The following is a 12,834-nucleotide window of genomic DNA, read 5'->3' on the forward strand; positions in this document are numbered from 1 at the left end:
CCACCTCCAAAATTTTATAGATATCCACAGGGTTTAATACCAGAAGACCATTTAGGAGAACCTCCTACAAAAATAAGCAATTAAATCTTCCCCAGTCACCTCTTTGTTGAGGCCAATTATTTGTTCAGAGGAGAATTTGCAGAAAGTTGTGCTTGACTTCCAGCCTTGATCTCAAATCTCAGCACGTGAAGAACTCTCAGTGCAGTCTTACAAATGATGAACTCTGCCAAGCCCACATTAATACCTAACCCTCATGCTCAGAAAATTATATATTCTACTCAAATTGAATAGTTATTCCTTTTTTTTGGCCAAAGTAATAGACACAATTTTGCTACTTAATCCTCTCCTATTGTCTCAAGCTCACTCAAATTACAGCCATTTGAACTGTGATCTGAGCTCCCCTGTGCTTAAGGAACTAATTAGACCAAGGACAGTCAAACTTCCCAACTTCCTGAATACTAAATTCCTTGTCTGGCCAAGAGTCACAGGATGAGGCCTGGGTGCTGTGGGAAGGGAAGAAGGGAAGAGCAGAAGCAGGTCCCAGGTGGGTGATGGCTCCAGGGACATCCCAGTGCCTCCTGTCAGCTGCAAGGCAGGGGAACAACCACCAGGAGCTGACAAAAAATCCCTACTGAGTGGAAGAGAGTTCATGTTTTCTCTACTTCCTTCTGTTCCATCTGAAAACAAGAGGAAAACCTGAGAGAGCCTCAAAACATTGTTCCTTGGGGCACTTGTCCCAGAAGAGGAGATTCTGGTTTATAATCTCATTTTGGGGTGGGACTCCACCTCTCTCCTTTGAAAACCTCAATGGGGAGCACACAGTTTGCCTGAGTTCAGAGGCCCCTCAGGAGAGGGGCTTCAGGCTGTACCTCGTGTCACCCCCTGTCCTGTCCTGTCCTGTCCTGTCCTGTCCTCTCCAGCAAGGGCAGGATGACACAGCCAAGCCAACCTCAGCAGACCTGGGGTGGCACCTGGTTGTGGCACACGCGGTCAGGGCTGTAAAACACGGACACACGGCGTTGTCCAGGCAAATCTCCCTCTCTTTTTCTTGGGAGAAGAGAGGGAATCAGGCTCCAGGGGTAATAACATTTCAAAAAAGATGTAAAGGAAGAGTTTGAGAATGAGAAGGGCTGGGAACACAACATGTTGGCAGCACACCTCACCTCCAGTTCCAATCTGGCCCCAGAGCAGGAGTAAACCAAGGATTTCCTGACAAGGTTTATTGCTGAGCCTGCTTTGAGCCTGACAGCACAGCCACCTCCTGCCTGACAGGACAACAGGAATGACAACACCCACAGAAACCGAAATTGCTGTCTGCACTCGAAGGTGGCCCTGTCTGAACTAAAATGTGCAAATAAATTTGCACCACGGGTTTTGGGTTCTCTGGGTGAGTTTCAGGGCTGTCAGTAAGACTTAAAGCATTGCTTGGGTTGGCAGGGACCTTAAGGAACATCTTATTCCATCCCCCTGCCATGGGCAGGGACACCTTTCCCTGTCCCAGGCTGCTCCAAGCCCTGTCCAAACTGGCCTTGGACACTGCCAGGGATCCAGGGGCAGCCCCAGCTGCTCTGGGCCAGGGCCTCACCACCATCAGCCACACTGATTTCTTATAATCATTATTATACACGAAATACCCAAAGCAGAAGCCATGTACAGATGCCATGACACAGAAAAATTGACTGGATGCAACAGCACCATGTTTGCCACCAAGACAAGGGTGGAGGAGTCACAACAGGCACAGAGGTGACAGGGTGAGGGCACAAGGAGGCTTCAAGTGCCAGACGTGTCTGCTGCCCTTCCACACCATCACCTCCTGCACACAATGTCAGAGGAGAGTTGAGGGAGGATCTGGAGGCATGGGAAATACTCCTGCAGGAGCTTGCTCAAACAGCTTCCAGTGTAACACAAAAGGAAACTTCCAAGTGTTGGAAGGCCCAGCCAGGATATTCTCCAGGACGTGCAAGGGGTGTTCCAGAGACTGCAGGACCAAGAGCCCTTGGGCAAGGGCAGGAAGGAGGAATCCCAGGAGAAGGCTGGATTCAGGCAGATTTCCACAAGGATCTGCAAACGGGCTAAGAGGGTGCCAGAGGACTGAGACTCAGCTGGCCCCTGTCACCTCCTGGAGACAGATGATCACCTTGGGCTGGGCCCTCCACGATGGGGACGATGGGGATGCTCTGGGATGGGTCACACCCCACAAGGAAGATCCAAGCAGTCCCACCCTAATCCAGCCTCTCAGCAGCACCAAGAGCACGCCCAGAGGAGCAGAGAGCTCGTGTCATTTTTCCACCCTCAGAGCTTCCACTGGGTGCAGATGATCTCGTGACAAGATCGATGGATCCTGATATAGCAGCACTTGAGATAAACATTGCTGCAGAAGGGCTCTTGTGAGAGTATCTGGCATGGAGAGGAGTTTGGAGGGATGGGTGCTGAATGAGGGACAATGGAACACCACCAGCTGCTGGGAGCACTGTGCCACCTTTTGTACAAACACACCTTTTTGGGGTGACACTTAAAACTACCTGCAAAGCCATTTCTTATTTCCAAGCCTTCTTTCCACAGTCCTTACAAAAGGTTTTTGGCACCAGCACAGCTGTGTTTGGAAGTGTCTGACACAGAGAGTTCCTGTGTCACTGCCTCAGAGTGCTCGTGCAGCCCCAGGCAGAGGCATCTACACCTCAGTAGGTGAGCACATCTCCTCAGCTCCACAGAGGTGAGCAGGGGCTCACCTGCTCCCTGCAGCCCCCAGGTGCTTTGGAGGGATGTGCTCCAAAATCCCAGGCATCATCATCATCCTGCTGCGGACCTGCTGTACCCCGGGGTGTTAGACCAGTTAAACACCCCCAAAATACCACTACCCCACATCTCCCCACTGCCTCTGGTCAGATCCAACCTCATCAGCAGGAAAACAATGATCCTGGTGCCTCGAAGCTGCCAGAGCACTGCCCAGCACGGCAGCACAAGCACCAGAGCTCTCATCTCAGAGGGGCTGGTGGCACATGGCACAGAGAGAATCCCAGTCCCAGCAAAGCCAAGAGGAGCTGAGGCACACCAGGACATCCTTTGAGCAGGATACACCACCAAGGACACAGATCCATAGATAGACAACAGCTTCTTCAGGGACCTGATTCCTATAACCACATCAGCTTTAATTTTTACACTGACTTTAAAAAAAAAAAACCCACACAAACACACCCATAAAACTGGGAATCTTGCCCCACCCCCCAGCCAGGTAAAATCACATGAAAGCTCCAACTCTGGCTGGCACAGTGGCCAGGATCAGGAAGGGGAGGGAATGTTTATGAAATGGTTTGAACCATTGCAATTCAATTTTAAGGCAATTTGTGCGCAGCAGCAGAGGCAGCCCTGACTGCAGCAAACAGGGAGCAGGCTGGATCAATGGCAGGGTGGAGGTGGGGGCAGGAAAGCAGGAGCAGCAGACTGTGGCACTGGGGCTAATGGCTTTGGAGCCATTTATTCCATGAGAAACACAGCTCAGAGCCACATGGGGTCTGTGCCGGGAGTATGGCAGTGCCTCCAAGGGACAGTCCCCAACTCCAGGGAGGATCAATACCAAACACGCCAGGAAAAGCAGGAAACTTCTCCTCTTACAAGAATAAATAAATGACAATTAATGGATCCAGTCAGGCCATCTGCAAAACCCAAAAACTCTGCTGAAAAAAGCCCCCACCCAGTGAGGTAAAAGCTCCAGTGCTGTCCAGCATCCCTCCTGGGACAGCCACTCCTCACAGCCACACCCTGGCCCTGCCACCTCACCCCCAAACAACACCCTGCTGCCAGAAACGGGGATGGGCTCTTCATTTTCTGCACCAACAAGGAAAAACCCATGGAAAAAATCTCCAACCCCTTCCCCAGCTTGGTCCTCAGCAGCAAAGCTTCACCTGGAGACACCATTTCCCCTCTCCTCCGTGGCCTCCATCCATGCTGTGGATGAATATTCAAGGAGTGGACAGTGAGAGCTGGTTTGGGGCTGGAACAAAGGGAAATGGCTTTCTGGACCCTGGTTTTGACAAATGAGGAGAGGAATTGCCCCTGATGGCTCCCTGTGCCCTGCAATGCAGGATCAGCAGCTCTGGATCTCTGCACCAGCAGAATTTGCTGGGAACTGCTCCTGATGGTGTTTGCAGCCCAAGGATAATGCGCTGCTCTTTCCACATCCCACTATCTCCATGCCCAAGCACATATGGTCTGGCTAAATAAGAAGCCTTGGAAAGGCTGTCAACAAGACTAGAGGAAGGTGGGCATCTGTGCAGAAACATATGCATGTCCCAGCACTGCACTGTGAGCATGGAGAGGATGCCCAGAATCCCACCAAAACCTGCCTGGGTCCAGCAGAACTGGACCAGGGACTCAGTGGCTGCCACTTCCCTTTGTGCTGAGGGACTGCAAACCCATCGTTCTGCTTCCAAGCAGCCTCCTGCCAGGAAATCTGAGATGTTCCCTACTCTGGTCCAGCATTTCAGGGCATTGCTGCTCCAGCCCTCATTTACAGACCCACTGATGTGTTTGCTTCAAAGTCTTGTGTGTTTGCTTTATATTCATCTGTAAAAATCTCCCCCACGGTACTAAAGGCAGTGGAATAATCTACTATTTCAACCCGCATTCCTCAGAGAATTCTGCAGTTAAAAAAAAAAAAAGAAAAAAAAAAAGAAAAAGGGGAAAAAAACCTGGTTGAATTTGATTAAACCTTTGGAATCTCTCCAATATTTCCAGTTATTCCATCTGTAGAAACACTCTACTGGCACTTGGCACATTCAGAGCTTTAACTGCCTTCTAAATCAGCAGCAGTTCTGCCTAACAATTTGGCATTTGCACAGTGCCTTGTAAATCACCCACCTTACATCTCTGGGTACGAGCACCAAACCCTCCAAAAAGCCCATTACTGCCTCAGAGAAATTCTTCAGGAAGAAAATACCTTCTTATGGGCTTGTCTCTTGACAAAAAGAGGGGGGCACTGGCATGCAGTGGGCACGGTACTGACACCAGGGCTCCTGGTGTTACTATGGCACTGAAATCAAACCCAACACAGCCAGCTGGTTGCTACACTGCTACTAGAGCTTCTTCTCTGCTTCTGACCTTTCTAGAACGCTCCAAAATGCATTAATCTGTACCAAATCCACCCAGGATCTAAGCTGGATGCAAGGTGAAGGTGTTGGTGTCCTGGTCCTCCCAGCGGGCACCACGGAGAGAACGATTACGATTCCGTCGGCTGGGATTTGTTTGGTTGTTTTCTTTGGGTTTCTGGATTTTTAGGGGTTTTTTTGGAAGTCAGGAACCAGGCTCGGAAGGGCTGCAGCTCCAAATCAAGCCACAAAGCAGCAGGAAAGCACTCGGCAGTATCAGCAGCGATTTGTGCATTTCTTGCAAACAAAGAGCGGAGAAGGTCGACGTTGTTACCTCCCTGCTTCCACCTCTTTTGTCTTCCCAAATCGTTGGAGGCTAAAAACCTCCCCTTCCCAAACTGCTCCTGGCTCCAAGCTCTTCTGAAAATGCTATCCCCTTATCTTTATCCACACCTGCCCCTCCTTTTATGCCTCCCCATCGACAAAGTGTAAGAAAATCATCAATTTAAGCACTATGCTCACGCCTTGCCCCTCGCCTGTGCCTCTGATGTTGTTTTCTGTGGGTCCTTCCCAGCATGGATTTGGGCTCTGAAGTGTATTGGGAGAGATAAAAGGAAGAAGAGGACAAGGCAAAAAAGAAAAGAAACGCATGGAGTTAACTCCCCTCCTCCTGCCCTTTGCTTCTACAATCTCACTGATTTTCACTTGTGCTGTGACCCTGCAGCATCAGAAACCCAGGGTCACCTGAGGACTTGGAGATGGTCACTGGGCCACGCAGGGTGACCACTTGGAATCTGCCAGCAGGACAGAGTTCAGGGCTTTGTGATTCAAAAGGACTGGCCACCACAGCCAGGGCTGGGAGGGAATTTCTGACTTGTTTTGCAGGTGCAGATCCGACATGCAGAGTGGAAACGCTCCGGGCCCGTCCAACTATGAGAGGCAGCGACTCCAACTGATTTACTCATTTATATTCTTTAGGAATTAGTGGCTTAATTGATGCTTCCCATGCTAACATATTTTAAAAATTGCATTTTGTCCATCCTTTTGTACCCTTTGCTCTAGCCCTGCTTGGTGCCTTTTTTTCTTTTAACTCTAAGGAGGAATAATTTCCCTCCTTGGCTGCACTAAGACACCTGCGGCAGCGAGCACCCACAGTGTCCTTCACCCATTTTCAATCAGTTCATCAGGCAGAGCAAGGTCCCACCCTACATCTACCACAGGATCCTGTGCCACATCCATAAGCCTGGGGTTTGGGTTCCCCAGTAGAAAGCTTAACCCAGTAAACAGCTTAACCCCCCTCTGCAAGGAGCTGGTGGGGACTGGGTGTGACCAGGACACCCAAGGGTGCTGCTCCCCCAGCGTGCCCCTCCTGCCTCCAGCACTGCCCTGGATGAGGTGCAGGGGCTCCAGCACTGCCCTGGCACGAGGGGCTGGAGCAGGAGAAAGGATCCTCACCAGGAGGTTTGGAGAAGCAGAGCTGAGCTCAGCTAAATGCTCCCCACCAGGGCTGGGAGAGCACCAGATTTGTGGCCACTCAGCTCTGCAGCCACTCTGCACATGATGAAAATATCTGTTCCCTCCCAGCCAAAACCCCTAAAAATAATAACTAAGCAGAGCTGTGCCTGCAGCCAGCCATGCATACGAGATGATGGCCTTCTCAACACGAGAGCAAAAGGGCAAACGAATCACATTACACTCCATGAATAAAAGCAGAGTCTCAATGCGCAGCGACTTAATGATTCCATTCTGGATGCACGAGAGAGGCCGGCCTCGTTTGCAGAGGTGCTGAGCGTTCCCAAGTCCCCCTCAGCTCGTGGGGACAGCCAGGACTCTGAACTCTCCTGAGACCCATCCACTCTGAGGAAATCCCCCCACTGGCAGGGAGGCTTTCCCTGAGATCTGTGAAATTAGAAGCCCCCAGAGCTGGGACCTTGTATCTCGACCTGCTGCACCCAAACCCATCCCTGGGAAGGTGGGATTAGGGGCTGCAGCTCTGTTTGGACTGTGCTTTCATTGCACGCAAAGTGATGAGGAACAAGCCCTGCCCACGATGGTGCCCCTGGAGCAGAGAGAGTCCTGCACTCCCCAGGATGCCCCCACTGGCACCAGGAGGCAACCACGGCGTTTTCCCAGCCCGCCCTGGCACATTCCCTGGGCACAAGTGAAAGGCACGGTGGTACCCTGAGGAGGCACCTGAAATGGAGAAAAGAGGATTTCCAAATGACCTCCTCAGCCCGCAGCTCATGGAGCTGTTACAGAAAAGCACATCGTGGAGAGACGGCAGAATAAAACCAAACCCCACTGTCATGGCATTACTGGGAAGGGGCTTCTGCACAGCACAGCACCCAGGGTGAGTGGGAATCACCTCCACTGGGTCCTGCTGGGGTGCTCAACATGCCACCGCCCCTTCCTGGGCTTTCTATGCTCCCCATGGCATTTAAACCCAATCCTGTTCCCATTTTGTTTGGTAAACCTTGCTATTCTCTTCTAAACACCCCCCTGCAAGGCTGGGATTTCCCACAACAGCCCCAGTGTCACATCACTGTCACATCTGACACACAGGCAGTGCTGGCAGGGTGAGCTGCACCCCAGCCTGGCACCAGCCTCCTGGGAGGGACTGAAAATCCTCCATACCTTCACTATTTTCCTACATCTGCTTGGAAAATAGAGCCCAGGACAACCTCTTCCAAACATCAGTCCTCTGGCAAACAAAAGGAAGTCAAAGGCAAACGATTTATTGCCAAACCCTCTTCCTTCGTTGTAAAATACTGCTTAATTTTATCCCTCAGGCATCTATTATCTCATAGCCCATATTATTTTTCCAGCTATTACTGCTTAATTTTCCCCATCCAGAAAGTCCATACAGACACCAGCCAATTTCCGTCTTGGCATAATTGTTTAGGAGAAACAAGCAGCTGTTTCACTGGGGTCCTAAAGAATTGATGGGGAATCAATGCTTCTCCTTTCTTTGTCCACAAGAAACCTCGGAGGAAAGTCACATGTGCTCTGCCCCAGCATTGTCACCCTGCCAGGGGACGCTCTGTGATCAGAGGGGACCCTGCAGAGGGGGGAAGATATGGGGCTGAGGAGCCAGACCCCTCATTTATAACCCCCCACTGTGGTGGAAATAAAGGTGAGCATAAATATGGTTTTTTTTGGTTTTTTTTTTTTTTTTTTTTTACTTTAAATAAAAGCTGCCGATTTTAATAAAAGTTTAAAACAGAAAGTAAAACCTGTGGCTAATGGAATCTGCCTGGACTGCTTCTGCTTCCCATTTCTGATAGAATTTGTTGGTTTGGTGGGGATTTTTTAGCAGCAAAGCTTCTGTGGGAGCTCAAAGTATTCAAAAAATGCCAACACTGGTAAACACAGGACATTCTCCAGGCACAAAGCCCATAACCCTTGTTTTGTGGAGACTTTGGAAAAGTGATTACCAGCATCAGCTGGCACAGGAGGGACCAGCACACACCTGACGGGGTGGAGGTTTGCAGGAGAGCACCCAGGAAACCATCTCTGCTTCCCAGACTAGCATGGGGCAGGTAAAGGATGGCAAACAAGCTCAGAAACTCTCACCAAACAAAAATGATTGAGGCAATGAAGAAATGAACAAAATGGTGAAATACTGTAAAGGCACACAAGGAATGAGCAAGTTACTGGCAAAATCTGTGAATGCCCAGGTGTGTCAGTATGGGTGAGATGGACAGGGCCAGGAACCCATCTGGCCTGTATTCACACCAGCATTTTCCATGCAGGGGTGTGCCACAGAAACATGGAAGATCCTGAGCTGGAAGGGACAACAAGATCATTGAATCCAACTCCTGCACTGGACACAATCCCATCCTGTCCCGTGGAGTGGTATCCCAACCCTCCTGCAGCTCTGGCAGCCTTGGGACCATTCCCTGGGGAGCCTGGGCAGTGCCCAGCACCCTCTGGGGGAAGAACCCTTCCCTGATACCCAACCTAACCCTGCCTGGCACAGCTCCAGCCCTTCCCTGGGCCCTGTCCCTGGGACAGGGATGCACTTCAGCCTAATTCCAATCTGGGCTGAACATTTGCTGAAGCACTGCTGACACCCTTTTCCCTGCAGACACAGCTATTTATGGCAGTGCTGGGATTCTGGATGCTTGTGGAATTGACTTTTTGTGTCACAAAGCACCTGTGCATCCAAGGGTTCCCTGGTGAGTGGGCAGAAAGGGATTTGTGATAATGGAGGGAATGGGAAAGCATTTCTCAGGGACCACGGAAGAGCCTCAATGGGCTCAGCACGTGGACATAGGACAGAGCATCCCCCACATCCTCCTTCCTTTTAACACTTTATTGCTGCTTCTGAAAAAAGGCATCTTCCTTTCCCATCCTGGCTTTAGCTGTTCAATTAGAAAAGAAGCTCCCAAGGCAATGGGAAGCATCAGGGCTTTGCTCCAGCCTTGTCCAGTGGGTGTTCCCAGAGCAAACGGGAACTGCAAGGCAAGGCTGGATGGCAGTGAGTCAGGGAGGCAGAGAGGCGTGAAAACAGGATGGATGGGAAGGCAATAAACCCACAGTATTTCACTGAGGGCCTCAGCTCCTGCATCACCTCCATCCATCAGCACCAGCAGGTCCAGCCAGGGCTGTGCTCACACCAGTGGCACTGGCACAGGAGGGGCTGTGGCCACCTGGGAGCATCACCAAGCCACGGGCTGGGGCCACCGTGAGCTGTGGCAAGGCCACCCAACATCCACCACCTCCAGCAGCTCAAATCCCCCTCCAGAACAACAGGGAAAGCACTCCAGCTTTTACCAGTACACGAGGCATGGGAGAAAAGGGATGGGGCAAATCCCATACCCAGGAAAAGGAGCAATCCAGGAAAGGCCCTGATGGTGGATGCAGCATTGAAACTGTCCTGCTCAGGGACTCTGTCCAGGAAGGATGAAAAGGGCTCGGCCATCATGGGTCTGATCTGCTTCAGGAAGAGGAACCTGAGAAATATGTTTAAAAAGGAAAGTTGTTCCCTGCAAAAATCTGGGAAACAATTCAAAGAGTCAAATCAGAAAAAGGTCACCCCCAAAACTCCCTGTGTCCCTCATCCCCCATTTCTCCTGGAAGCACAAAGCATGGCAGGTTCTTTTTGGGACCAAGATGGGAAAACTCCCCTCTCTCTTTATCTACAAAGAAATCACAAAATGATCACCAGAAAGGAGAGGATGGGAACTACCTCAGTGCTTTATTTTCTGGAGCTCCAGCCTATTTCAGAAAGAGTCTCTTCTTTTTCAGAAGGATCTCCACAGGTTCCTGCACCTCCTGCCATCGCTGCCCATCTCTTGCTCCAGAGATCCAGCCACAATTCCACAGCAAAAACAGCCATGCACAAGCTTTGCTTACACACCAGGCTCATGGCATTTCACAGAGAGCTGGCGCCTCCCAAAACAGAGCTCTGCAGCCTCCTCAGCTGGTTGGTCCAGCTGACCTACAGCTTGGACACAGGTGGGGGCACCCAGCCAGGCTGTGAATAAATCCCCCCACTCTCTCCCTAAAAAGAAGCATATTCCCCGTTAGAGCTGCAGCAAACTCAGGCAATCAGCAAGAAGAAAGCTTTTTAAAGAGATATAACCCAGGATTTCTGTGTTGAAACACACGCCACAGATGGTGGAGCAGACGAGGATTAATTCATGAATCATATTTCTTAAACGATACAATCTCTCTTTTCACTTCCATGCTTTCCCTTTTCGACTCAGAAGCAGGGATTTAAGATGCCCTTCCCAGATATGAATTTTGCATGAACAAACATTGCAGGGGTAAAAAAAACCAAAAAAAAACAACAAACCCACAACAGCAATAAACCAGAAAACCCAGATGTTTAAAGAGAAGTTCTCAAATGCAAGCGAAGGCGTATCCCTGTCCATCTACACCAGAGCATGTGTGGAAATACAATATATGCAAGCACAGAGCTGGGAATGGGGTGGGAAAACGAGCTCCCCAGCATTTGGAGCTCACTACTGCTTCAGCCAGGGTTCTGGATTTCACCAAAGCTGATTTTCCATCTCCTCCTATCTCATCCACCACCCTCGCAGCAAAAGGAAAGCCTGGAGGCAAACACTTCCAGGGAGAGGCCTCCTGGCTCTGCCAGTCAGTTTGTGCCTCCTCCAGCCCCCAGCAACGCTTCCCTTCGGAAAATCCTGGCACAGGCACCGCCAGCTCGCCCTCCAGGAAAGGCTCCCGGAGCTGAGGGACTGCAGAGAGCAGCAGCAAGGCAAAACATCCTGCCCCATGCACACAGCTCACCACCCCAGCTGAGAGGGGTTTGAAGTGGGGAAGAGAGAAGGAAATGACACAAGAGCTCTTCAGCAGCGGGAGGCTCCGATATCCCGGCTCCCTCCCAGCTGGGGAGCTCCTTCAGACCAGCCACAGCCACGCCAACCCGCGCAGAGCCTCTGCTTCCCCCAGGCAGGAGCAGACACGGATCCAGGGCGAGCAGAACCAGCACCAACACTCCAAACTGCCCCTCCCGGGCACTTTCTCACCTTGCTTTAATCAGCAAAGCAGCATTTCAGTCATTTTTTCCACTTTGCACGCAGAGCAGCTGTGTGTGTGCTTAACAGCTTCTTTACACAGTCTTGCACTTCCTATTGTAGCTTTACACACAGAATAAGAGTGAAAAAAAAATCACTTACCCTTCAATTATTTCAACCTTTCCCTGCTCTGTGCGTGACGTGGGCTTCTCTTTTGGTTACTATTTCCAGATTTGGTCTTTGGGTAGGTGAATGGAAGAGGAGAATGACAGGAGTTGTATTTGATGACGATGGAGACTGTAAAATAAAGAGAAGCATTTTCAGCACAGAGCAGTCCTCCCCTATACATACAGATCAGATTATATTAAATTAAATTAGTGACACCTACATAAATGCTTCCTACTGTTTTTATGCACACATACAAATATCACAACTGTCAAGGAGAATGCGGCTGTCAGTGATACGGCAGGGGGGAAAAAAGAGCAATTTCTAAAATGGAAGGGAAAAAAGGAAATCTAGGCTAACAACCAGCGTTTGAGCAGCAGCAAAGGGGCTGCTGCTGGTCTGCAGGAGGGCCAGGAGGCAGCTGGAACTGCCACGGGAGCACTGGAAAGGGCTGGAGCAGAGGACAGCATGCAAGGAGCACGGGTAGAGAAACTGCAACAACAACCCTGACAAAACGCTCCTCTGCTTCCCAAAATACCACATCAGCTTGTGAGGAAGGGAGGAAGGAGCCAAGAGAGAGCTTCAGGAAACACAATTCCCCCATGCCCTGCATCGATGGAAGGACTCCTAGCACGGGAAGGAATTAATAACGTGGTCATCGTAGCAGCAAGTACCCCCCTAAAAACCAGATTAATCTCCCACCATCTGCTTTAATAGCAGAATTTCTGCTAAGTGGTTTTCCCCTACACAGCCCCACATATCCATGTAAACAGACAAACAAACCATTTGGCTTCCCGCAGTCCCGGGGAACGCAGCTGCTCCGAGCAGGGCTCGCTGCCTTTGACACGGTGCCAGGGTTGAATTCCTGCCATCCCATTTACTCCTACACCTCTCCCCACACCCTGCTCCTCTGCAGCCTCCTTAAGGCTTGGGGCACCCCCCAGATCACTGCCCATCGAACATGGCAGCCTGGGATCCTTAAAATATCCTTTGATTGTAGCTGAGAAAAACAAGGGAGGTGAGGAATGAGAGGAATGGACTTCCATGCTATAATTTTCCTCATGGCAACTCTCCCATCCTCTGTATGCAACTGGCACCTC

General features: G+C 50.6%; 1 protein-coding gene across 5 annotated transcripts in view; it reads right to left on the bottom strand.

Annotated features, from left to right (window-relative positions):
* Positions 1-12,834, bottom strand: part of NEXMIF (neurite extension and migration factor) — a 164,562-nt gene that overhangs the window by 43,389 nt on the left and 108,339 nt on the right. For all 5 annotated transcript variants that reach the window (XR_005259900.1, XM_038164769.1, XM_038164767.1 and 2 more), the window contains exon 2: positions 11,732-11,866. The gene's annotated coding sequence lies outside the window, so the exon portion shown is untranslated. The remainder of the gene's footprint in view (positions 1-11,731; positions 11,867-12,834) is intronic.

The sequence above is a fragment of the Motacilla alba genome, chromosome 4A, assembly GCF_015832195.1.
Source record: "Motacilla alba alba isolate MOTALB_02 chromosome 4A, Motacilla_alba_V1.0_pri, whole genome shotgun sequence".
Taxonomy (NCBI): domain Eukaryota; kingdom Metazoa; phylum Chordata; class Aves; order Passeriformes; family Motacillidae; genus Motacilla; species Motacilla alba.